Source organism: Lissotriton vulgaris, chromosome 1_1 (genome assembly GCF_964263255.1).
Source record: "Lissotriton vulgaris chromosome 1_1, aLisVul1.2, whole genome shotgun sequence".
In the NCBI taxonomy this organism is placed as follows: domain Eukaryota; kingdom Metazoa; phylum Chordata; class Amphibia; order Caudata; family Salamandridae; genus Lissotriton; species Lissotriton vulgaris.
In genome coordinates this window covers 1,960,667,151-1,960,693,959 of record NC_141685.1, presented here as the reverse complement: position 1 = coordinate 1,960,693,959, position 26,809 = coordinate 1,960,667,151, and the positions used below count along the sequence as shown (strand labels likewise).

The 26,809-nt window shown below is 46.2% G+C and overlaps 1 protein-coding gene across 3 annotated transcripts in view; it reads left to right on the top strand.

The window, feature by feature from the left end:
• The window catches only part of DCLRE1C (DNA cross-link repair 1C), a 343,172-nt gene that overhangs the window by 81,148 nt on the left and 235,215 nt on the right, over positions 1-26,809 (top strand). The window lies entirely within an intron of this gene.

Here is a 26,809-nt window from a genome sequence, read left to right as displayed (position 1 = left end):
CCCGCCTATGACCCCTAACACAGTACATCCTAACCCTCCGAGCACCTCTACCGCGCCCCCCCTTACACGGATATCGATACTCTGCACTCCAGAGCCACCACAATAATTGAGAGCATCCACTTCTACATCCTGGATCTAACGAACCTCCTTCTCCTCGCCGAACTCTCCTTTGTTAGCCTCAAGCCTCAGCTGAATCCCACTTCCCCTCCTATCCCATAGCAGGCCATACCCTAGATCCGATTTTTACTAACATCCAGGAGGCAGTTACAGAAACCCCCACCCCGATGGGATGGACGGACCACCACCTTGTTAAACTGATGGTTCCGACACCACAACGTCAGTATAAAACCGAATCCAACCAGCGTTTAAAAAGACCCTGGCACAAACTCTCCCCCCCTGCTCTTCATGAAACTCTTGGAGAGTTCCAATACGAAGCTAACCAGGAGATAGACGCGACCTACGCCTCGTTCACTACATGGATTAGCAATGGCCTCGATACTCTCATTCCGGCTAAACTGACCAAAGGACGTAATACACCCTCCAATCCGTGGTATGATGATACCCTTAAATCAACGCGTAAGGAGTGTAAAAAAGCCGAGCGCCAATGGAGAAAAAATTATGACAACCAGGATAAGGCAAACTATCTAACCAGGCTTAAAATCTATCATAAAGCCATCAGATCTTCCCGCGCTTCTTTTTATGCCAACAAAATTAGCTCCAACCCGAATCCTACTAAAATTATCTTCAAATTAGTTAAAGAACTCCAAAACCCTAGGTCGCCCCCACCGAAAATTTCTTCCAACGAACAATGTGAGCAGCTTGCAACATATTTCGTTGAAAAGGTCCAAAAAATCTACGCGACCTTTCCGCAGATCCCTCCTCCCCTTGGAGTACCTAAGACCCCAGCTTCCAACTTCACTCCTCTCTCCGAAATTTCTGCCATCACTGCTGATGACCTGACCAAACTATGTAAGAAAGTGAAGTCTGGCTCCCCAGCTGACCCCATGAGTCCCTCTCATTTCCTGGACTCGATTGATTTTTTTCTATCCCCCATGCTGAATATCCTCAACCTTTCTTTCACCTCTGGATCTGTACCCATAGCGTGGAAGCAAGCATGGGTATCACCGATAATTAAAAAACCTACCCTTGACCGTTCCAAACCGGAAAATTTCCGGCCAATATCCCTCCTCCCCTGGATTTCCAAGATAGCTGAGGCCCATGTCAATGGTATCCTCTCGAAACATGTGGATCATCACGGAATACTGGACCCTTCCCAAAATGGTTTCCGCGCAGGCCATAGCACTGAGTCTGCCCTACTGGCCACCACAGAACATCTCCGGACGATTTTAGACTCCGGTCAAAGTGCTGCGCTGATCCTCCTAGATCTCAGCGCAGCCTTTGACACGGTATCCCATGACATCCTTCTGAAACGTCTGGAGATGGCCGGTGTGACTGGCCTCGCTCTTGCTTGGTTCCAATCCTTTCTTAAGGATAGATCCTTCAAGGTGTCGGCCCCTCCATTTCTCTCTAAATCCCATCCCATAGCTCAAGGTGTCCCCCAGGGTTCAGCGTTGAGCCCATCCCTCTTTAATCTATACGTCCAGCCACTTACTGACGTGGCAAAAGAGTGGGGGCTCACGCTGGTCTCATACGCCGACGACACCCAGCTGGTTGTCACCCTCTCGGAAAGCCCGTCCACCGCGGCATCCAAGTTTAAAGAGGGCATGGCAGCAGTGGCACAATGGATGACGGACAATTACCTCCAACTTAACGCCGGAAAAACCGAGGTGCTCCTCCTTGGCCGAAACACCAGCCTATGGAACGAGCACTGGTGGCCGTCATCCCTGGGCGCCACTCCACTCCCTAAAAATTGTGTTAAACATCTGGGAGTCTGGATGGATGCCAACCTTAGTTTCCAGTCCCACACCAAAAAGGTGGCAGCCACCTGCATAGGTCTCTTAAGGAACCTCAGGCCTATTCTTGGGCTTTTCGACTCTAAAGCTCGCCAGCTGATTATCCAGGCTACCATCTTATCACGCCTGGACTACGCTAACGTCCTCCTTCTGGGTGCAAACAAAGTGGAAACAGCTAGGTTCCAACGTATCCAGAATGCGGCGGCCAGAACGCTGGTTGGTCTCCCGCGTAGATGCTCAGCCAGAGCTACCATCCGTAAGCTCCACTGGCTGCCCGTGGAACACCGAGTTAAATTCAAGGCTCTTACCACGATCTTTAAGATCGTCAAACTAGGAAATCCCCCTCTGCTGCGGAACCTGGCCCGACCTTATGTCCCTGGTCGTGCACTTCGTTCTTCCAACCAACTTCTTCTGACCGTCCCTAGGATCAGGCTCTGCCGAACTGGAGGCCGCTCCTTTAGCGTCCTTGGTTCCAAACTATGGAACGATCTCCCCCTCAGCATTCGTTCCATAGATTGCCTCTCAGCCTTCCGTAAAGCTATCAAGACCTATCTTTTCCCTGCTCTCTAGACCCCCTTTTCCCCCCTCCCCTTCTTTTTTTCTGCCCTACAGGTGCGTTTCTGTCTCACAGCGCCGGGACGCCCCATTGCTGGGGTAGCTGTTGCGCTTCACCAAACCTAGAAATAGAAATAGAAAAAATAGCTCTACAAACACCCACTAGCGACAGCCTTGAGGCACTTTTGCTCTCGTAAGCACCCTAGCCACCTATCGGAGGAGGAAACACTAGCCCTCACCCTCTCCTACAACCCTTCCCTCGTCACAACAAATCCGCTAGACCTCACTGAAAAGGAAATCCTTGACATTCTCCATAACCATAATGCAGTCCCAGTCACTCCTTGTCTATCAGACGTGAGTGCTGAACATCCCATCCTCACAGTCGCTATCAACCCCTGCAGATCAACTCACCTCTGTAACAGAAGGGTGATCAGAAGCAATCTAGCGCCTGTACACCTGTCTGCCCCGACTCCCGACACCACCTCCCTCCCCTCCCTGACTAGTCTCTTAATTAACTGCCGATCTGCAGTAAAGCATGCCGGCGATGTCGCTGCTCTCATCCTGAACAATAACTCCGACTTAGCTATTCTATCAAAATCATGGCTTAATGATTCCTCATCCCCATGCCTGGACCTCTTAGTCCCCCCCCCCCCAACTATAACATTGCTAAGCTAGACTGACAACATAGGAAGAAAGGTGGTGGCATCGCCTGCATCTAACGCTCCAACCTCCTTGTCACAGAGCTTCTGGCGGATACTACTGACTCCTGCGAATACCTATCCCTCTCAATATGCAGTAAAACCACCCAAATGTGCAACCTCTTTTACCTCCCCCCAGGTATGAACGACTCCTTCACTGACCACCTCATGGAAATTCTCACAGCAGAGTTCCTCCAACGCCAAAGACATTTTTCTCAGCGATTTCAACCTGCACTGGAACGATCCTCATGTCAACGCCATTAAAGACCTCCTGGCCGATCAAGCCCTGACCCAAGCTTGTTCACTCCCAACCCATTCGAAAGGAGCCACTCTTGACTGGATCATCTCTAAGGAGGCAATCGTCAAACTTATATCTATAGACCCCTGTGACTGGTCTGACCATCATGCCATTGCCTTCTTTCTACCTGGCACCCACAAGATAAGGACACCACAACCGGTGCTGCCTAAACGCTGGGTCAGAGTCACCAAGAACCTGGACACCAAGGAACTTGAGGTCCACTGCAAATCTGACCTCCGCCCCCCCACCCCCACATATCATATCAGTCAGTGACCTCAATGATCACTACTCTGCAACTATGTCGAACATTCTGGATGACCTAGCCCCTCTTAAACTAAAAAGAACTCAAGTCAAAGATAGAAACCCATGGTACACTGGTTCCCTCAACAATGAGAGGAGATCCCTCCGACAAGCCGAAAGAATCTGGAGACAGCACTTCTCGGCCGCTCACCTAAAACTCCTCCACCAAGCCAGAAATACATACAACAAGAACATCCTCAACTCAAAAAGAGTTCTTTAGAGCAGAACTAGGAAATTCCCAGAACAGACCACGCAAACTCTTCAAGCTGGTCGAACACCAATCGAACAAATTGGCCAAAACATCGAAAGAAAACCCCAAGTCTCTCATCTCATCAGAGGAATTCTCCTTGTTTTTCGCAAACAAAATCAAAACCTTAAGTAAACAACTTAGTTCTGCCTCACTCTCTCTACTGACCCCTGACCTCCCGCCTCCTCCCCCCTGCCTCCACAGTCTTCACCTAAGAATCAAGCACACTGGACCGACTTCTCAATCTACGACGAAGACTCTGCTGCCAAAATCCTTTCCACCTTAAACCCGAACAACCATTTCAATGACCTGCTCCCTTCAAACTGTCTTGCGACCTCCGCCCAATCCATTATTCCTAGCTGGTCTGCGATAATTAACGCCTCTCTCCGGCAGGGATCAATCCCTGACTCTCTGAAAGGGGGCCAAGTCCTTCCCATTCTGAAAAAGCTGTCGCTGGATCCAGCCTCCCCAGACAATTTCAGACCGATTTCCAACATTCCTCTCTTAGCTAAAGTGCTGGAGAAGTGTGCGCAACTGCAGCTAAGTCACCACATCAACAACTTCCACCTACTCGATGACTGCCAATCTGGTTTCCGACTTGGACACAGCACTGAAACCACCATGCTCCACATCGTCGATGATGCCCTACAAGCCCTCGACCAAGACAAAACCTGTCTCCTAATCCTCCTAGATCTAGCCTCGGCCTTCGCCACGGTCAAGCACGGGAGGCTACTTGAACGCCTCAAATTTAGGATGGGATTAGATGACCCTGTCCTTGACTGGTTTAGATTATTCTTCCAAAACTGATCTCAGAGATTCCTAATCAACGGTAACCTGTCCGCTCCCTCCTTGGTCACGGTGGGAGTCCCTCAAGGATCAACATTGTCCCCCACCCTTTTCAACCTTTATTTAGAACCCCTTGCCGAAGATCTTCGCACCGCAAATATCTCCTACCATATGTACGCTGATGACACTCCGATCTAGATAAAAATCTCATCTCTCAAGGAGATTCTCTATCTGAATGAGGCCCTGAAGCTGACCGTCCAATGGCTCTCCTCCAACCAACTCAAACTCAATGCAAAGAAAACTGAGTTCCTTCTTATTTTACCCGCCTAAAACCAACTCTGAGATCCAGACATGGATTAAAGCCATCACAGCCTGAAACTGTCCCCGACCATTGTGGACTCGGCCAAATCTCTGGGAATAACCTTGGATTACAATTTAAACATGCGAGACCACATCAGCTCAATGGCCAAATGTGCCAGATTCCACCAGAGCTACCTATGGAAACTGAAACCCTATCTTGATGCTCCAGACCTAAAACTTGCAGTCCAAGCACTAGTCATTTCTAGACTGGAATATGGCTGTTCCACCCTCTCTGGTTTACCGAAGATCTCCCTAGCACCCTTAAAAGCCTGCCTCAATCCAGCCGACAGACTACTTACCGGCACAAGGAAATTTGATCACATCACTCCTCTGAACGGGCTTCCTCTCGAGGTCAGAATACAACACAAGCTGGCATGCATCACGCACAAGGCCCTACACTCAAACTCCCCTGCGTATCTTGCACAGAAAGTTGTGCTATCCGGAGGAAGCAGAAACACCCGATCGGCCAGTGCCCTCCTACTCCAGCCTGCACCTTTCGGGGAAAAAAAACCTATAATCGGGTGTTCGCTGGGGCTCCACAAAGAATATGGAAGTCCTTCCCACCTGCCATCAGAAGAATCCCCTCTCTGGCACGCTTCAAAAAGGAGGCTAAATCCTTCCTCATGGGTAAATTCCTCGGCTAAAACCCGTTCCACAACCACCACATAGACTATTGCCTTCCTCCTTTGACCTCACCCCACCTAGAAACCGGGTGCCTGTCTTCAGCAACTGTAATATTGACTATTCTTGTATAATCTCATTCCTCTTGTATTCAACACCCCCCTTCCCTAATTTACAGTATACTCTTGTGATACCATGCCTCTTGTATGACTTTGACTCTGTAAAGCGCTCTGATACCCTAACGGGTCAAGTTCACGCTCTATAAAACACTAAAATAAATAAGTAAATAATAAATACGTGACGGCCAACATTAGAGAAGAACTGGGTAGACCAGAGGAATGCAAAGTGTTGTTATATGCAATTCTGATAATAGAAGAAAAGATGACCAATCGTCCGGTGTGACAGAAGTGAAGCAGAGCGGGTATTGCGATTGTGGACACAATCAGTTGATACAGTTGATTTTGAGGCCTCCGGCTTTTCAGAAAATAAGCAGGTAAAAGAGCATCTCTATCAATCAGTCTTTATTGTTCAGTTAATCAAATCTTACAACTATTACAAGATCAGAATTAAAAGACATCAATGAAAAGCATCAGTAAAATCGAGCGTGTTGCAGGACTTTTATACAGTCCCTATCCATTAGTTATAAACGTTTTGGAGCACCCAAACCACAGTACAGGATTGTAAAATAACTGTATGGATCATGAAACGTACTTGCCTTGCTAGTGCAAATACACAGATAGAAGTGCTTAATGCTTTGGCTTGAACAACGCTTCACCACGCAAGATATACTGTGCAAAGTGAGGCACATTAGTGCTTTGTTAGTGCTAAGTGTAAAATAAAGTGCATTGTGTTAAATCATAAATATAGGGTACCCTGCGTTTAAAAAATAAGTGCATACTGCTTATCAAAAATCTAAAAGTCCTGCAAGATATGTGGTGAGCGACAAAGAGCGTCTCGGGCCCAGTACAGTGTTTTCTGGGTCAGCTTTTTCAAACGAATTGCAGTCAAGTGTCATGTCATAAAACAGAAGAAGTTCTTTATAAGTCTGAGTTTACTAATCTGAAGTCTGCCAAGCTCACTAACTTCAGGAATTTCCTGCAGATTATCAAGTCTTCTTCAAGAAGAAAGGTTATAGTCGCCTGCTGACATGTACGTATTACAATCCTGATGAAGCCCTGTCTCAGCAGACATTTTGGTTCTGACTTTAAAGCTGGACAATTGCAGATGATGTGGCAAAAATCTTCCTTTGCGAAGTTGCAGAGCCAGTATACAACCTTAGGGGAAGAGATCTCCTCCACACTAGAGAGTTGAATTGTGTAGAAAGTCCACCGAGTTATATATTCAGCAACTTGAGCTTAGATTTTAGCCCAGAAACTTCCCCGCGATATGATTGGGGTTGTTGGAGGCCAAATGACCCTGTTTCTTCCAAACGTGTGATCTCTTGGACAGCACCGCTTTATCGTTGAAAGAGGAGATCTTATTCCCTGTAGAATGGATGGCTTTTTTAAAAGCTGGTTGCGAAATGGTTAGGGCACAAAGTGCCTCTTCCTTGAACATGGTTAAAACCAGGTTTAAGTAATCATGAGCCTGGTAGTTCCTTGGGTCAGTATTGGCCTTCCAAATGATACTGCTTAAGGTGAGTCTTGATTCATTTTTTAGCTTCTAACAAATTGTCTGATGAGCACCCATGATGCTTACCTTCTGTTTTCTAGAGGCTAAACTTAAGGCAGAGTTGGGCTGGAGAGACGGGGCTATTGGATTGAACATCCGCTCATATGTACCTGTAATGGCGGACAGACAGAGCATCTCTGCTGTAATTAGGCTTCTCTGTAAACATTGTAAAAAGTTGTGAGTGATATATGGGACTAATAAAGAAATTGGCTAACTGCAGACCTCGTAAAATCATAACAATATTACTAGACCTGCAGCTCTCGTGATGTAAATAATCTACTCGACCTATTTGTAATGCTCTTGACCCATAAAATGGTTTCAAATAATGTGAACATGGGCAACTATTTTAATTCATTGAGCCGCCCTTTTCTTCATTATCACACATGTGAGAGTACCTTCAAATGTGCATGTCTGCTGTACAAAAAACGTGTTTCTTTATTTAATAGACTAAACTTTTTTTCCATCTATAATACAAATTTAGCCTCAGAATACACATGACCCCTGACTTGCCTCTTAGTACATTAACAGCATTGTTATTAGGGTGGGGCAGGAATGTTTCTCAACTCATGTTTAAAAACTATCACTTTTAATAAATACATAATTAAACCATGAAGTGGTAGCACACTTTCCTTTGTAATCAGCAGATTGTACATTGAAATGGCCACAGACTTTCCTACTGACATGGCCACAAACTTTCCTACTGACATGAAGTTTTACTTATAAAACTATATAGTGTACAAACAATAATGTTTTGAAATAGTTTCTGCAAATATGTGTCATTTGCATATTACTAAGTTAAGTTTTCTGGTTTGTTTTGCTCCTATCTTTCTCTTTGCTTGCATCACACTTCTTGATTACAAAAAAATGTGCTTTCATAATTCCTGATATATTTTGAAATATTTGTCATATTAATTTACCAGATATTTATTTAAATGTTACGTATTGGAGACAAATAACTGACATCTTCCACAGACAGCTCACTTGACAAAAACCTCTAACTCTAGTAAGAGAGAGAAAAATAAACTCCATTTTCCAAGCAGCAGTAAGTAAAAAGACAAACTGACATTTGACCTCTTTCCTTGAACAGACTGCAAATGTGTCAAGATAAAAACAAGATTTAATGGCATCTTTATTGCTCTTTCACTTTCTGAAAGAACAGAACACCTGCACCTTTCCAGCCTAAATTCACACTCTAGATTGGACTAGTAGGTGCTAAAAATAGCTCGACCCGATAAACCTTTACTCGCAAATGCGAGTGGGTAAGTAGATTTTTCGAGGCTTGTAACTGGTTAGCCTTTGATGTTTGAGAAAGAGCAACAAAATTGGCCATTTTGTTAATCCACAATAACCCATAAAACCATATCCTTTTCTAACGTGGGCAAATTAGTCATGAAATCCACTGCCAAGACCAGTCCTAGTTCTTTAGGAAGTTTAGGTGGTAGAGGTGTTTGGCCGCTTGTTTTCTAGTCAGAAATTCAGGTTTGGGCACATGCAAAACATTTGTGGATGTACTGTATTAGGTCAGCAAAACTAACATTGCAGGAGTTCCATTGACTTTTGTTCTTAAACATGACCACTTACACCAGTGTCTTGACACCATTAATGCAGTTCTTTTTGAAGTTCACAAGTTGACACATATGGTTTATGTGAGAAATTGGGTTACTAGTTAAGGTGGCTTGAAACCCTACTCAAGCAGCAAACTCAATCCTTGTCAGGGTGAGGCACAAGCAAACCCCAAATTAACCTGTGCTCACCCTACTGGTAGATTGGCACAGAGCAGTCAGGCTTAGCTTGGAAGACAATATGTAAATTATTTATGCAGACTTCAAATGGTAATAAAGTGAAAAAGAAGAAAAATCCCACACCAATTTAGAAAAATAAGGTGTATTACATAAATCAAGACCAAAACAACAAAAATCCAATCCGTAAAACGTGAGATAATGCAATTTAAAATATTTAAGTGAAAATCGCACAAAAAAGCCCAAAGCTGCACTCGGAGCTATCTGGTAGTGCAAGGCCGGGAGAAATTCACAAGTTCAGGCTGACCGCAATGGAGCTTGGGTGAGATACAGGGACCAGGTTAGTCCTGCTGAAAAGTTACTTTGTCAGTCCAGCGCAGAGAGTCCCGTTCACGGTGGAGGGCAGGCGTGAAAAGCAGGGAAGCATCACAGATGGTTGTCATTGTGAAGGTCGTTGCTGTAACGCAAAGATTCTGTTGTAGAACGGTTGGGCCAGAATTTTGTGGTGGCGTTCCCTGCAAGAGGTCAATGCTGTAGTGCAAAGTGTTGGGTTGACAGAACCTCATGTTGGCACGCTGTGTATTCGACTAGGATTTGGCACCAACGACCCATTTGTAGTTGAAAAGAGCCCAAAAAATTCAATTCATGTTTCACTGAGGCCCCTTACACGGTATAAGACCTGAGGGGAACTACTTGGAGGTCAGGGGTTTACTCCAGCTGGATCTGGGTGCTGGTTCAGGTGGTTGGGAGCCTGTTATGTCATATGGCTCTGAACAGGAGGACAGCAAAGAAGCCCTTGGAGTCCTTCTAGGAGTCCTGGGTTTAGGTGCAGATCCAAACCCACTGAGTCAGGCAGGATGTCAGCAGGATAGCGATCCCGCAAGGCAGCAGTCCCGCAGATTAGCAGAGTGGCAGACCTTTTAGTAAGGCATCAGTCCTCCTTCCTGGCAGAGTCTCCACAGGTTCAGAAGTGTACTGATGAATTGGTGTCTGAGGTCCAATATTTATACCAGGTGCCTTCTTTGAAGTGGGAGAAGCTTGTATAGGTTTCCTTTTGAAGTACACGGGTGTTCTGACTCATTGTCAGTAAAATTGCTCTCCCTCCCTTGTAGCTCCACCATTTAGTGCGGCCTTCCCCCGAACACCTGCACTCTCGAGTGTTGGTGTTCGAGGCCCTCTTCCACCCGCAGGTTTTACCTGCGCCTCATCCCTGGTGGTCCAGTGGACCTCTGTCTCCTTTCTCTCGCTCTGCTTTTTCTCTGTTTTCCCTCGTTTTTCCCTCAGTGCAATCTCCCCCTTTACTCTCCTTTTGTCTTTCCTCCGTTTTCACTCGCTTTTCCCCTCATTTCAATATACCCCTTTTTACTCTCCTTCGGCTTCTTTCCTCCTTTTTCACTCACTTTTTTCTCATTTAAATGTCCTTCTGTGTCTTTCCTCCACTTTTCTTGCACTTTGTCTGCCCTATTCCATTCTTCCTTCTTTTTTTTCAGCCCTTTTCCAGACGTTTTTTCCGCGCCGCAGTTGCCCCCCGCGGCCCCTCCCCACTGCACGACCGTTTCATTCCAGTTCTCCCTCCCGTTCCCAGCTCTCCAGCCCTCCCCGACCCCTACTTAATGGTGGCCACTGCGGGGACAGGCGAGCAAGACCACTGACTCATTGTCAGTGAAATTGCTCTCCCTCCCTCACAGCTCCACCATTAAATGATGCTTTCTCCCGAGCCCCTGCACTCTCGAGTGTTGGTGTTCGAGGCCCTACTCCACCCGCAGGTTTTACCTGCCCCTCCTCCCTGGTGGTCCAGTGGACCTCTGTCACCTTTCTCTCGCCCTTCTTTTTCTCTACGTTTTCACTTGTTTTTCCCTCAATGGAATCTCCCTCTTTCATTCTCCTTCTGTGTCTTTCCTCCATTTTCACTCGCTTTTCCCTCATTTCAATCTCCCCCTTTTCACTCTCCTGTGTCTTTCCTCCATTTTCACTCACTTTTACCTCATTTCAATTTCCCCCTTCACTCTCCTTCTGTCTTTACTCCACCATACTTTTTTCTTTTTAATTTATTTTATTTATTCAAGTTTTTCCATATATCGCAAATTACATACATCTTGAAAGCAAGTAGTCTGCAGTGTGGTACATTATCAAAAAACATTCAAACCCCATCCGTCCCCTACCCACTCCGCCCCTCCCTCCCCTTCCCTCCCCAACACTCCTCAACAATTCTGCTGTTCATAGTGTCATTGTGAGACAAGCATAGAGCTAGCTTTTACACAGTAAGATATCATCATCGTGTGTAGTCTGATCTTGAAAATTCTAGAATGTGATTTGTGACATGCAGGGTCAAGGTGAACAAACAACATATGAGTTCCCACGACGGTTGTGGCTACTCATCAGTCTCAGCTTGCGCCCCCCCATTCGTCTCCAATGGAACCACTTCCTCCTCCTCTTGATGCGCTCTAAGATAGGTCAGTAGCGGGCCCCATATGTCTTTAGGCCTAGACTTCAGTGGCATCTGTTCCGCATAAGCGTGTAGGTTTTCTTGCCATGTAACCATGTCGTGTATCCACCCCTTGAACTTGGGTGCCCTACCTCTGCCCCATCGACACGCCACCTGGCGACGTGCCAATAGTATGCCCATCAGAAGAAACTTCCCATGTGGGGTGTTAATATCTGCGGCGAGTCCCAGTAAAGCCGTTATAGGGAGGGGTTCAATGGTGAGTCCCAACATAACGGAGAGCCCTGCAAAGATCTCCCCCCAGTATTCAGCCACTTTTGGGCAGTGCCAAGCCAAGTGCATGAAATCTGTGGGACTCTGCCTGCAGGGGAGGCATCTGTCATCTTCCCGTAAGCCTATCTTGTGTAATCGGGCAGGTGTGTGGTATAGTCTGTGCAAGAATTTGAAGTACAGCAAGCGGAGCCTGCTGCTGCCAGAGACACCCTCCGTCTGCGTACATGCAATCTCCCACTGATCATCAGTGGGCGGTTCAGGTAGGTTTCTGTCCCATTCAACCCTAGCTCTAGCCTGCAGCGGGGCGGCACAGATCTGACTCTCGCATACAGGACTGACGTGGCGTGTTTCAGTGCATCTCCCTGCAACATTAGGTGAAGGGAGTGGAACACCTCCGGTTCCGCTGGGAAGTCAGGACAAATGGCCCTCACACTCTGTCGGATCCTGGTATAGAGGAACAGCTCCATGAAGGTAGGGGAGTATCTCCGAAAAATTGTTCCTTTGACCGGAACGTCCCTTCCAGAAAGAGATCCCCACACGTGAAGTATTGCAGTCTAGTTAGCAGGTTTTGGCAAATTTTCTCAGTGGTCACCTGTAAAAGTGGACAGTTAAGCAATGGTATTTTAGGAGAATAGAGCTGTGTGACGCCCTCTAGTTTCGCCAGCCAATGCAGTGCTTTTACCGAACAGTCCACTGTGGTAGGGTCTCTGTCCCTTTCCTTATATGGGAAAAATACGTACCCCGTCGGGGGGACTGGCGCCATGTGACCATCCTCCACTGCAAGATGGGCCATGTAGGGGGGGGGGATGAAACCAGTACACCGCAAAGTGCGCCTGTGCACTGTAATAGTACAGTTCAAAGTCTGGGACTTCATTTCCACAAGAAGTACCCAGGAGTCAGAAACACATTCTAATCACAGACAACCGTTTACAGGACAGAAAAAAAGTTTGTGAACTAAGTGTAGTTGGATTAAACACGTGATACCATATAAACAGATGCACGTGCAACACATACCCAAGGTGAGAATTTTTCCCATCAGTTGTCGATCTGATCCACCACTATTACATCATTTAGGTTCTCCTTACCCAGGAGTTAGTGTGCACACAGTCACACAAGTTGGAAAGAGGACTGTGAGAGTAAGAAGACTCCACAATTTTTATTTAATGAGTGGTGTCAATATAGTGTTACAACTGAAAAAGCAGTGCAAGTGAGATTAGTGAAGTAGATAAAATTAGGTGAGACTGAGTAGAGGTAAAGATTTTAATGTTTTCTCTCAGCTCCCTAAACTTAAAACCAATAGTGAAAAGTGAAAAGGCAGATTTGACAAAATATCTGCTCAGCGAGTGGTCGACATGTTTCTGCATATGAGGACAAGAGCCTCTGCATTCATCAGGACCTAGATGTTGCTACTGCTGTGAAATATCGTGAAGAAAGTAATGATAAAAAGGAATCATATCACCTGTTCGTCAGGTACAGATTCTCCGCCACAATCTGAGAATAGTCATGTAAACAAGAAAAGAAAGTGAGAAGAAACAAACATATTTTGGAAAAATACACTCTTCAGTAGTGTTATTTCTGTGATCATGTCGTTGCATTTAATTAGCATGATATCACTCACCCAATTTCTGTGGGGATAGCGCCTCACCTCACCTGGCTGCAGCTCAGGTAAATGAGGAGCACCACTCTGTTTGGAAAGACACACAATTGTAAAAACATTCCTCTGCCTGTCCCACAGGGAGGTCAAATCCACATTGAAAAAACAGATCTAGTGTAAAAACACACATCTATCTAGCCTCATTAATCAGGAACCCACTATGTTTTATGTTGTAGCCCAATTTTTGTAGCCTAATGTCGTTGTTATGTGAGATCTCTACGCATCCATATGCTTTGGTATTCATGAACATATTATGCTGTCTGTGCCCAAAAGCGTCTGAATTGTAAATTATTTAAACGCCAAAACGGAGCCTCGTAACTATCAAGAATGTCAACTGATATACGCTTGTTTTTCGGCACATGATGACTCATTAACTATCACAGCAAAAGCATCTTACAAAACTATCTCGGCATCAGTTCCAAGTTTACTAATCTGATGCCCTACAATGCTCAGCGACTCACACGGAATCAGGCAAGTAACGTATTGCAGCAATTTGGGGAGAATACACTATTGTTCAACCCGCCAGGATGTTAGCGCGAGCGATATACCGCAACTTCCCGCCAGGAAGAAAACATGAATATCACCATGCGTGCATCGCATTTCTGACACACAGAGACATATCTGCGAAGTAGCAGACTGCTCCCGTGCTTACCTCTCCGTCGGTGTCTCCAGGCGTTCCTCTGCGCTAAACTGGGGAGGCACCGAACGGATGGGGCGCGGTCTATTTGAATGCTCGTTTCCTCTTCCTGTATGCTTGATCACACACGAAATTCTGGGATTTGTAGTTTAAGACTGTTTATTTGGAAAACCTATATATATATATATATATATATATATATATATATATATATATACGGTATATGTGCAGGATGTTAATAGCACCAAGAGTGTTGTAATGTATTACTAGTTTCGTAATGCGGATGAAAAGCACTGAGAGGTACAGACATATTCTGAATCGATATAAACCATAGAACCAATATTCTACTAGCTATTTATTAATATTGCACTCTAGAATTAAATTTTTTTTTTTTTGAGAATCATGATGTTTATAAGGCCAATCACTAGCGGATTGTCTAAGGTCAAAATAGACCATTCACTAAGGAACAAATTATAATGAACCCAGTCTTAATGGCTCATCGTTGTATCATATATCACTCATTCATACTGCAGATAGAGTGAAATAACACTACTAGCACAAGTTGGAGCCACGCCTAGTGTCTTTATACAATCATAGGTGGTGCATGCATTCCTTACAGAGACCAAGAAACACTGTGCCTGGACTCCCAGAATAGACCATTCACTAAGGAACAGATTATAATGAACTCAGTCTTAATGGCTCATCGTTGTGTCGTATATCACTCATTTATACTGCAGGTAGAGTGAAATAACACTACTAGCACAAGTTGGAGCCATGCCTAGTGTCTTTATACAATCATATGTGGTGCTTACAGAGACTAAGAAACACTGTGCCTGGACTCCCCTTGATCTCACAAATTTGGATACAATGCTAGAGTATTCAATTATTTGATTGATAGATGATAAATCTAACAAGATGTTATAGTGTGAAAGATTTTACTGCAGTAATACCAAGATTTATCATAATGACATCATAGTGACATCCAGGGGATCGGCTCATTAAGGCCCTCTTTATCACTATTGAGCTTGTAGATCCATTTTTGTTCTATTTTGAACAAAAATTTGCTTACATCCGGGCAATGATCTGGTATGGTTGGCTGTTATAGTACTGTCCATATAAAATCATTCGGACCATGTCCCACTTCTAAGAAGTGGGCTGTTAGGCGTGTCGCCTGTTTGCGGCAACGAACTGTGCTTTTATGTTCACATATGCGAGTTCTTATCTTCCTTGTCGTCATGCCCACATATCTCTTTGGGCATGGACAAGTAATGAGATAGATGCTATTTTCACTATTGCAATTTGTGAATTTTCGCTGTTGCCATTGTCGGGCTATCCCTATGTCCACTGTAGTGGACTTGGTTGTTTGAGGACACACGGAACAGTTTCCACACGGGTGGTGTCCTTGTACAGGTGGGAGATCCCATAAGGTCCCAACCTGTCTGACTAGTCTGTTTCTAGGTCTAGTATGTACCAGCTGATCTTTTATGTTCTGTCCTCTCTTAAAGGCAAACAATGGTAAGGGTAATGTGTCCCCGCTGGTGTTTAAGATGGACCAATGTTTTTTTATAATTTTCTGGACTTGTTAGATTTTGTGTGGAAAGTGTTCACGAAAGTCATCCTATCTGTTTTTTCTTTGGGGACAGCAATATCTAACAGGGCGTCCCTGTTGTTGTTGGACGCCCTTTTCTTTGATTGGCGTATGATTTTATTTGGGTAATTCTTCTCTCGTAGTTGTTCTGACAGTTTCAATGAATGCGTCTCAAAAGCCTCCTTGGTAGAGCAATTCCTTTTGAGCCTAAGAAACTGGCCAAAAGGTAAGTTGTTCCTGAGAGCTCTTGGGTGACAGCTCTCATAGTTGAGGAGCGCATTCCTTGCCATAGGCTTTCTATATAGCTCTGTGGTAAGGCCTTCAGTTGTTGCTGATATCATAAGATCTAAGAAAGGTAGCTGAGTCTTGCTACATTCAACCGTGAATTTCAGATAGGCATTGCAGGAATTCAACCATTTATGAAACTCCATAAGGTTCGCCTCAGAGCCTCTCCACACCACAAAAATATCATCTATGTATCGCTTCCAGACTCGAAGCGATATATAGTGAGGGTTATCATGGTTAAGCACCTTGGTTTGTTCAAATACATGAACATAAAGATTAGCTAAACTAGGAGCCAAAACACTGCCCATGCCCGTGCCAGATGTTTGGAGGTAGGTAGTGTCTTCGAATTTAAAATAGTTCTCCTTCATAGCTAGTTCAGCTAAGTTCATGATAAATGGGACTGGTGTTGTAGATTGGAGGTCCCTCTCTTGCAGTATGGTGCCAACCACCTCCAGAGTCTCTGTCTGGGGAATTGATGTATAAAGAGATTCTACATCGAATGAGACTAGTAGATCAGTAGAGATGTCAAAGTCAATATCGGGAACGAGCCGCAACATGTTTTTAGTATCCTTCAGATACGTTGGCATTTCTTTAACTATTGGGTTCAGGAAAAAATCCACAAATGTGGATAAAGGTTCTAGAACTGACCCAATTCCAGAAATTATAGGTCTCCCGGGGGGTGGTCTCTGTTGTTTATAGACCTTAGGGAGGCAATAAAAATAAGGAACAGAAGGGTGGGAAGTGCACAAATATTAGCCTTCTTGTGGAGTGATCCATCCTTCCGATGTAGCCTCTTCTACCAGTTGACAAATCCTGGTCTTCAATTTTTCAGTAGGGTCTTCTTTTAATGGAAGGTATGATTTTCGATCCTGAAGTTGCCTTAGGCATTCTGTTCTATAAGTCTCTGTATCCAGAATGACAATTGCACCGCCTTTGTCTGCAGGCTTTATTGTGATGGCTTCATTTGATGTCAAAGAGCGCAAGGCTAATCTCTCTCTGTTGAGTAGGTTCCCATAGGGACTATATGACTTAGTGTGAAGAGTGTGGTGATATCATTCTCCACTGCCTCTTCAAAGGTCTGAACACGTGCAGGTAATCCAATGGTTGTCGGATTGAAGGTCGATGGTTTTTTCAAGCCAGTATTGACAGCTGGTTGTATAGTATCAATAGAATTTTGTGGTGTGGTGAAGATGTGTTGTCGGCCTCTATGGTGGATCCGCAGCCGGGCAGGGTATAACATGGCGTACTGAATACTGCGTGATTGGAGTTGCTTCTTCACAGCAATAAACTTCCGTCTGGCCTCCTGCACTGTTTGTGTAAAATCGGGGTAGAAGGAGAGCGTGGTGTTTCCGTATTTCACTTCACCTTTTTCCCTCGCCAGAGATAGCAGCATGTCTTGGTCTCGGTAATTGAGGAACCGCATGATGATCGCTCGTGGTGGTGTCCCAAGGGGAGGATTGGCGGCCAAGGAGCGGTGGGCCCTCTCGATGACTAATTGCGTGGAGAAGGAGTCCCTGCCAAAGAGGTCTGCCAGTAATGTTTCCAGGAAGTCCTCCAACCTTCCGGTGTTGGTCGTCTCTGCAAGACCTAGCATACGGACGTTGTTCCGTCTCGAGCGCGATTCTAATTCCTCATTCTTCTCCGATATGACTTTCAGGAGTTTGTCGATTTGCGCCGAGTGCTTCCTGCCGTTACTTGCCCCATCCTCGAGGTCTGACACTCTTTGCTCTACCTCCTTCAATCGTTCCTCGTGACCATCTAATTTTGCTACGACATTGTCCAGGCGAAGTGACATGGTGTCTATTTTGGAATCTATGGTCGACCGACTTTGTTGCATGCTCACTAGCATATCTTTCCAGCCCGGGTCCCTCGTTTTAGGGGGGTCTTCCTCGCCCTGGGTTCTGGGTGCAGTGCTAGGTGTCTTGCGAGTGTCAAAGGGCAGCTTTGACTGCTTCGGTTCCGTCTTGCCCATGGTGGTTGTTTGTACACAATGCTATTGCAGCTGTCAGTATGGCGCAGGAGAGAGAAGAAGGGGGGCAGGGTGGGGCGGGCACCGACCGTAATCCCAAAGTCTTTAATGTCCAGCCCATGGTCGTGATGAAGGCGGCAGTCCGCCCCCCAGAGCGTATCGCAGGGTTGTCCTCAGCTGGTCTGTGGTTCAGAATGCTCCTTCGAGGCAAGGTAAGTGGCGTCCTTAGCAGGGGGGCCAGTGCAGGCTAAGTATGGGTATCCCTCCTAGTCCGTCGCTCTGCCGTCGGTCGCGCCACCACTAGGCCTCGGCGTTGTGTCCAAAATGTCGGCGGTTTCTTAACGCCAAGGGCAGGTCCCTGGCGCAGTGCCGCTCCTCACTCGCGCCCGGAGCCTAAGTTCGTGCGGGGCAGAGGAGGAGGGTGGCTGCACACAATATGTGTATGTAGGGCAGTTATGCAGTAGACTGCCTCGCTATGGTTCAATGGAGGCCCGGCTCCCAATGTCTCCACGCGGCCGCAGGCCCCGAAAAATTCAGATTGGGCCGGTGCCTCAGGGGAGGGTGTCCTGTGACTGTTGTGCCGGTGTGGAAATGGCGAGAGTTCTGCCCTCACCTTGCTCCCTAGTCGTCATCCTCCTCCTCCAGCCAACTCCCCCCAGCGCCTCGCCGCACCTCGTTGGGCCCAAAATGGCTGCATCCTGTGTCTTTCGTCCTCCGCCTTTCTTCGCAGCCACTACAGTCCGACTATGCAGCCCTGGGATTCTTCGTCGCAGGGGAACGAGTAGTCGATGTGGGCAGGCAATCCAGAGGGGAGGAGTTCAAGGGCGCCTCCGCCCCTCCGCTCAACGCAGCCGCCTCGGAGGGGATACAGGCCCGGAATCCCCGGTCTCAGTCAGACGCGGTAGCCGGCGCGAGTCTCCAGCCGTGACGGCGCCAGAGGTGCGCTCTGCCTTCAAAAGCCACTATCTTGCGATCCGATCAGCGTAGCAGGGCAAGACTTGTAACGCTGCTGCACCTCACCTTCCCTAAGTTATTTATACTAGTAGATGCGTTTTATATGCAGGTAGGATGAGGATGTTTCTGAAAACGCCCGACTCGGCGGGAGCTCTATACCATGGCGTCAATCCCGGTCTGGCCCCACCTAGCGCCCCCCTTTCCTCCACCATACTTGCACTTTTTCTGTCCTATTCCATTCTTTCCTCTGTTTTCTGCCCGTTTTTTCCATGCCGATGCTGCCCCGGTGGCCTCTCCCCCTTGCACGACCGGCCCATTCCAGTTTCCCAGCTGTCCAGCCCTCCCCGACGCCTACTTAATGGCGACCAGGCACAGCGACCAGTGCCAGGAACCTTGGACCTCCGCACCGCCAACGCTACGACCCAGCAGCACGCCACAAACTCAACCCAGGGCGCAACAACAACTGCAAGCTATCTTCACCAGCCGATAGCCACGGACCCGTCAGTTATCACCGCTGCCGGCACACCTAGAGCACTGCCAAGAACACGGACCCAGCACAACCCACCCACGAGAACACAACCGAACCAAAGACCCTTCAATGCATCCTCCTCAACGTCCGATCCCTCCACAAACACGCCACCGAAATCTGGGACCTCCTCGACAGTATCACCCCGGACGTAGCGTTCTTCACCGAAACCTCACCAAAACCATCTCAGGGCCGGACATCGCCATCGCCATCGCCATTCCCCAAGGATACAAGATCTCCAGGAAGTACCGCCCCGGAAGGAGGAATCACCATCATCCACAAATCCACCCTCCGCCTGAGCAAACTCCCCGATGAGCCCACAGACCTGATGGAACACCTTCACTTCAAGATACCGGCCAGCCCTACCACCACCCTCCAGGGAACCTTCCTCTACTGACCCCCTGGATCCCGCGGACCATTCGCCAACTCCATCACGGACATCATTTCCCTGCATGCCATTGCATCCACCAACTACACCCTGCTGGGAAACCTCAACTTTCACCTTGACAACCAACTGGACCCCAGCACCACATCCCTCCTGGACAACCTCCACAACATTGGACTCCACCAGATCGTGACCAAACCCACGCTCTCAGCAGGACACACCCTTGACCCCCTCTTCACAACAGGAAACTCCATCACCTTCAGCCACACCACCGAACTCCCATTGACTGATCATCGATGCGTCCACTTCACCTTCAGAGCACCCACCATCCACAGACACCATCACCTTCTCCCACGAATAAACTGGACCAGAATCACTGACGACCAGCTCACCTCCTTACTCAGCAACTCCACCCCAACCATCGCGGAATTTGACGACCCCAACACCGCAGCCTGAACCCTGCACAGATGGATCTCCCACAGCACCAACACCATAGCCGCCCTCAAGAAAAACAACAACACCCGCACCAGGAAAGCCAGATGGTTTACCACCACACGGGAATCCAGACTCACTTGCCGCCAGCTCAAAAAGATCTGGAGGAACACCAAATCATCAAAAGCCCACAACAACTTCAGAGACACCACCAACGCTCACCACCAACTCATTTATTTTATTTATTTAAATTTATATGTCAGCGCAACAGCTACCCAAAAAGGGTTGCCTGGTGCTATCAAAAAGTAGCAGAGGGTACAGAGAAACCTACTGGTTAAAAAGCCAGGTTTTGAGTGACTTTCGGAACAGTATGAGGTTAGACTGAGTGGGGAGAGACAACAGGAGAGTATTCCACAAATCAGGACATAAATACAAGAAAGAGCGTCCACCCCTGCGGGATAATCTGACCCTAGGCACCTGAAATTTGGACTGTGTGGAAGACCGAAGAGTACGAGGAAAAAAGAGATTGAAGACAGAATATCCACACACGCACACAACAGCAAACAACTCTTCAACGTCATCAAGGAGTTCTCCCAACCCACCAGCGAGTCTACTGACATCCCTCCCTCACAAGACCTCTGCGACAAACTCACCACCTTTTTCCACCACAAAATCAAGAGCATCTGCAACCACTTCGACAAAGACAATCAATACACTGAACTCTCACCAACCACCCTGAAGCCAGCGATTGACAACTGGACAGCCCTCACCACCGAAGACACACTGAAGACAATGAAGTCAACCCAATCCGGGCCCCCACGGACCCCTGCCCCCACCACATCTTCAACAGAGCCGCCGACACCATTGCACCCATGCTCTGCCACACCATCAACCGCTCCCTGGCGACCGCCTCATTCCCCGATGACTGGAAACACGCCAAGGTCAACCCCCTCCTGAAGAAACCCTCGGCAGACCCCACCGACCTCAAAAACTACAGACCCATCTCCCTGCCCCCGTTCCCAGTGAAAGTCATAGAGAAAGCAATCAACAGCCAACTCTCCGCATTCATCAAACAGCACAACATCCTCGAATCCTCCCAATACGGATTCAGAAAAAAACACAGTATGGAAACCACCCTCCTCGCTGCAACAGACGGCATCCGCACCCTACTGGACAAAGGAGAAACAATAGCCCTCATCCTTCTCGACCTCTCAGCGGCGTTCAACACAATCTCTCACTGCACCCTAATACGTAGAGTCCATGAAGCAGGGATGCAGGACAAGGCCCTCGACTGGATCTGCTCCTTCCTCTCCGGCAGAACGCAGCGGGTCAGACTGCCTCCTTTTCTCTTGGACCCTACACCAACCACCTGCGGAGTCTCCTAGGGGTCCTCCATCTGCCCTACGCTCTTCAACGTCTACATGACTCCGCTCGCCCCAATCGTCAGAACCTACGGACTCAATATTGTGTCATGCGCAGACGACACCCAACTCATCCTCTCCCTATCCAACGAACCCAACACTGCCAGACACAACTATTGAGAGAGCATGGAAGCCATCGTCAAATGGATGAAAAACAGCTGCCTACAACTAAACACCAACAAAACAGAAGTACTCATCATGGGCCCAAGCCCTGACGCCTGGAACGACACCTGGTGGCCCCCGTCCTCTGAATCCTGCCCACCCCCACGGACCACGCATGCAACCTGGGAATCCTCCTGGACTCCGATCTCAAAATAGACAGCCAGATCAACTCCGTCTCGTCCTGTTTCCACACCTTCTGCCTCCTAAGCAAAACCTTCAAATGGATCCCCCTTGAACACAGAAAGACTGTCACTCACGCCCTGGTTACCAGCAGACTCGACTACGGCAATGCACTCTACACCGGAATAAACAAAAACCTCACCCGCAAGCTACAGAACATCCAGAACGCCGCCGCAAGACTGGTCCTCAACCTGCCAAGACACTGCCACATCTCCCATCACCTGGGCACACTCCACTGGCTCCCCATCGAGGCTAGAGCCACCATCAAGATGCTCACCCACTCACACAAGGTCCTCCCCGACACCGGATCAGCATACCTGAACAGTTGACTCAAATTCCACGCAACCCAAAGGACCCTACGATCAGCCCAGCTCTCCTACGCCGTGGTCCCCAGCACCAGAAAGGCCAGATCGGGAGGCCGCTCCTTCTCACCATCTTCGCAAAACAACTTAAAACCTGGTTCTACAGGAGACCCCCTTCTTGATGGACTGGAACTTGCACCCCACCCCCAGCGCCTTGAGACCCTTACGGGCGAGTAGTCGCGCTCAACAAACGCCTGATTGATTAATTCATTGATTGATTGATTCTACCTCCTCTGGCTCCACACTATAACTACAGAGGTTATGCAACCCTTTGTGTGGAGGCAGGACACAGCCTATTCATGTGTAAATAGAGCTGTGCCCGGCTTGACCCTCCCATCGTGCCAGTGGTAGCCCATCCGGGCTCACAAAGCTCTCTAGTCTGAGTGGCTGTCAAGGAGGAATACACAAAGTCCAACTACCCATAGTCATATGACCTAGTGATGGGCTGCAGGCACTAAATGGCTAAGGCAGGAAAGTGGCATTTTCAAAATTGTGTAATTTCAAATCCGACTTTACCATAAGAGATGATGTTTTTTATTTTTTTATTTCAACATGTTTTTTTATACAAGAACACATTAGCAATTCTGTTACAGGGTCAGCATAGTATGTCAGTCGTAGTTTATACATCAGTGTTTTGGGACATTCTGTCCTGTTTGTTTAGTTAACCCCCCCCCCCCTCCCAATCGATAGTTAAGGAAAAGATAGGCAGTTAGAAAAAAGCAGAAGAAAGGGGGAAGAGGAGATGGGAGACAGTAACGGAGTATTACATTCATTATACATTACATCTGAGATTCTGTGGGGATGTTGGCACACATGCAGACCGGTGTTGGTAAGCCTCCCCCTTGCATTCAGGGGAGGCAACATTGGTTGAAACCAATTAAGTACAATTGTCTCGGTAGTGCTACCCTAGGGGGTTACCAGGTTGTATTATGCCGGTAACTCTTTTGTTCATGGAGGTACGTAGGAGTCTAGGTCTAAGATGATGTTTAATTTCATTTATTTATTTTATGATTATGGAATCCCGTGGAGGTCCACATAAACTAAGAAACCAACAACACAATAAACGGTTCTATTCTAATGATAAAATGAATTCATAAAAATATTCCTTTTCAGCAAGACATCAGGGACTCCTAAGCGGAATCCAACATTTAAAAAAATCTTCAAATTTAAAACATAGCAATATAATGTACAGTACAAAATAAATAAATAAATGTCCTTCATGCCCCTAGGGCAAACGTTTAGGAGGTAAATAACATTAGATAGTATATCTACCCTAAAATACCATCACAAGATAAAGAATAAAATCGCCCAAACAGAGCAAGTATTAGCAGCTACTCCCTACATACCTAATGAACCTTTAGTACAAGTTTAAAAAACACTTTAAAAATTCTATGACAAAACATTTCATTTGGTGGCTCATAAAGAGATTCAATTAATTCTGAGGCCGAAAGAATAGATCGCTGTAGACATATTGGTCTCAACCATTTTCGTTGACACAATAGTAATGCTGGGCAAATAAATAATACATGATTAACATCTTGCAGGCCGTTATTGCACAAATTACAAATTGGTGACGAACCATACCATTTTGCCAATTAAGGGTTTAAAGGGAGCATACCCTGCCTCAATAGTAACAAAAAACGTTGCACACCATATGGCAAGTTCCAAGAAATATATGGCTGTACTTTATTTATCACACAGATTATGTTTCATTATAATTCCAAAGACACCAAACATGAACTGGTATTCTGTTCCCATTTGGAAGTTTCAGTGTATTAAAGCTAATAAGGTAACTCCAGTGTTATGCTATGGGAGAAGTAGGCCTTGCAGTAGTGAAAATGAATTTAAGAGTTTTGTATTCCTAAATTGCACCCTGCCCTCTGCGCTTTCCACGGCCTACCCTAGGTGTGACTTATATTTAGTAAAAAAGAAAAGGTTTCTTTGTCAGGCTAGTTTAAAACTGCAAACAGGCTTCAATGGCAGGCCGGAGACGTATTTGAAGGGCTACTCAAGTGGGTGGTACAACCAGTGCTGCAGGCCCATTGGTACCATTTAATTTACAGGCCCTGGGAACAAATAGTGACACTTTACTAAGGACTAACAAGTAAATAAAATAAAATATGCCAATTAGGTATAAGACAATTTGACCATGTTTTAAGGATAGAGCACATACACTTTAGCACTGGTTAGCAGTGCTAAAGTGCGCAGAGTTCTAAGGCCACCAAAAGTGGGTTCAGAAAACAGGAGGCTGAAGGCAAAAATCTAGGGATGACTCTGCAGAAGTGGCCAAGGCCAACAGTTTGTCTTCTAAATACGTTTATAACCTTTAATTTCTATTAGTTTGTGAATCTTTCCATGTTTTTGTGATGCATCAATGTCTTTCACTATACTTGGATTCTTCATTGTGAAGAGTAGTTGGCACTCTTTTTTACTTTTGCCTGACGTGTCAGGCTTTGCCCTAGATGTTCCAGCCTAGCCCTTGATTTTATTAAAGTTGAAAAATTTCACTCACCTTTGCATATTTTCATCTGGACGGTATGTGATAAAATAGATGACATTCAATAAGCATGTGGTGAACCTAAACACAAAGCTGCTTTGTGGTCAGTAACCTCTTGCAGTGGATGAATGAGGCCTTTGAGGTAGCAATGCTAATGCTCAAAACCCTAAATGATCGGCTACAGGTAATTTATCTTAAATATTGTAGTTGAATTCAGTTGGATGTGGTTTTCTGAAGTGATAGGCAAAATGGTTTATGATGGATGGATTGTTCTGGCGACAATATGGCACCAATGGCTGCATTTAAAGCATCTCTTTCCTGGATGTGAAGTTTATCAGCATCAGGTTGTACTACTGTAGTGGGTCAAGAGGAGTGTTTTTCAAGGCTGCATAGTTTTAATTGACTAAACAGATAGAATTGTCAGAGTATTTCCTGTTTGAGCATTGTTGGATTGAAGTTTGAGAACCCTAAAAAGCCTTGTCTACCCTGCACATTATTTGATTGCAGCTAGCGAATTACTGAATAGCTTGAGTTGTCAGTTGAAATCTAATTTGTAATCTGTATATCTTCTAGGAAGACTGCCTGTTTGGTATGAGAAATTGATTTACTTTCTTGGCATGTATCATAGATAAGTCATGCGGTTTCCACTTTCTAGTAGGAACTGTTCATTTGTTCGACAACATAAATGTTGGAATGGTGCCAGACTGATTCCATGCATCCCCCTCATGATTTGTTGGACTATAGACCTGCTAGCTCACAGTGCCACCATAAGTACCCCTAAACCTGGCAAGGTAACAAATGGTTTGGGCATCCTCAGAACATGAGAACCCTGAGTCCTTAAGGAATCGTGGTAACAGATCTAGAACCTTTTTCGCTCAGTCACTTGTGCTCGTTCAGAGAGATACACAAGAAATACACAAAGTGGCATTTTCAATCATTATTGAACCATTGTGATTCTTGTATAAAATAAGTACGCTGCAATGATTAATAGAAGCAGATAAAAGTGATTAGCAATATAAGAGCAATATAAGGACAGTGAAAAGAATGAATAATTCCACCATTGTGCTAAAACAGCGTTTATATGCTGGCATATAAGTACTGGATGTAGTGTACTCCTACTATCTGCTCCCTAACCTAGCTGTCTAGGGCGGGTGTTCTGACAAGAATCCCGTACTGGATTATCTAAATCTTCATCACCTGAAGGCTAGGTATGTAGGTCCTAGCCTTGGTCATAAGTTGGTTATCCCCCTTGCCGAGGGTAAACAGGAATGCGCGGGGCTGAGACTTCGAACACAGCGATGACTTCGCAATGACAGCAGAGTGATCCTCTAATTTTCAGCAAGAAAATATGTGGTCATTTATAATAACATCATCCATGCCACCATGTCTAGGTTTCAGCCAAGCTGACAATGTTTATTGTCTCTGTGATAGCCCTGTCGCCTCATGGATGAATACTAACCAACAACATTTGAACAATATCTGTTTAGGCTTTACACTGAATGCTCAAGGTGTCGTGATAATGTGGTTTCAGAGAAATTAATCCTGCACTGCCATCCAAGCAAATGTGTGGCAAAAGTCATTGTGTGAGAAGAAGGCAACTAAAGAAATGTGTTCATGTAAAATGGCAGTGTTTCTTCCTGGGCCTAACATAGCGATTAGGAAAAAGGCGGGCGCATTGCTCCGCCCTTGGCCTATTGGTGTCTATTATGAGCACCGGCCGTCATGTGGTTTCAATTATCGTGCCCAGACATGGGTGCCAAAATTGAAACCACATGGCTCGCAATGGCGCGCGCGTGCGCACCACTCACAGCCTTGTTTTTTTTTTTTTTTTTTTTTTTTCCAATCCATTTCTC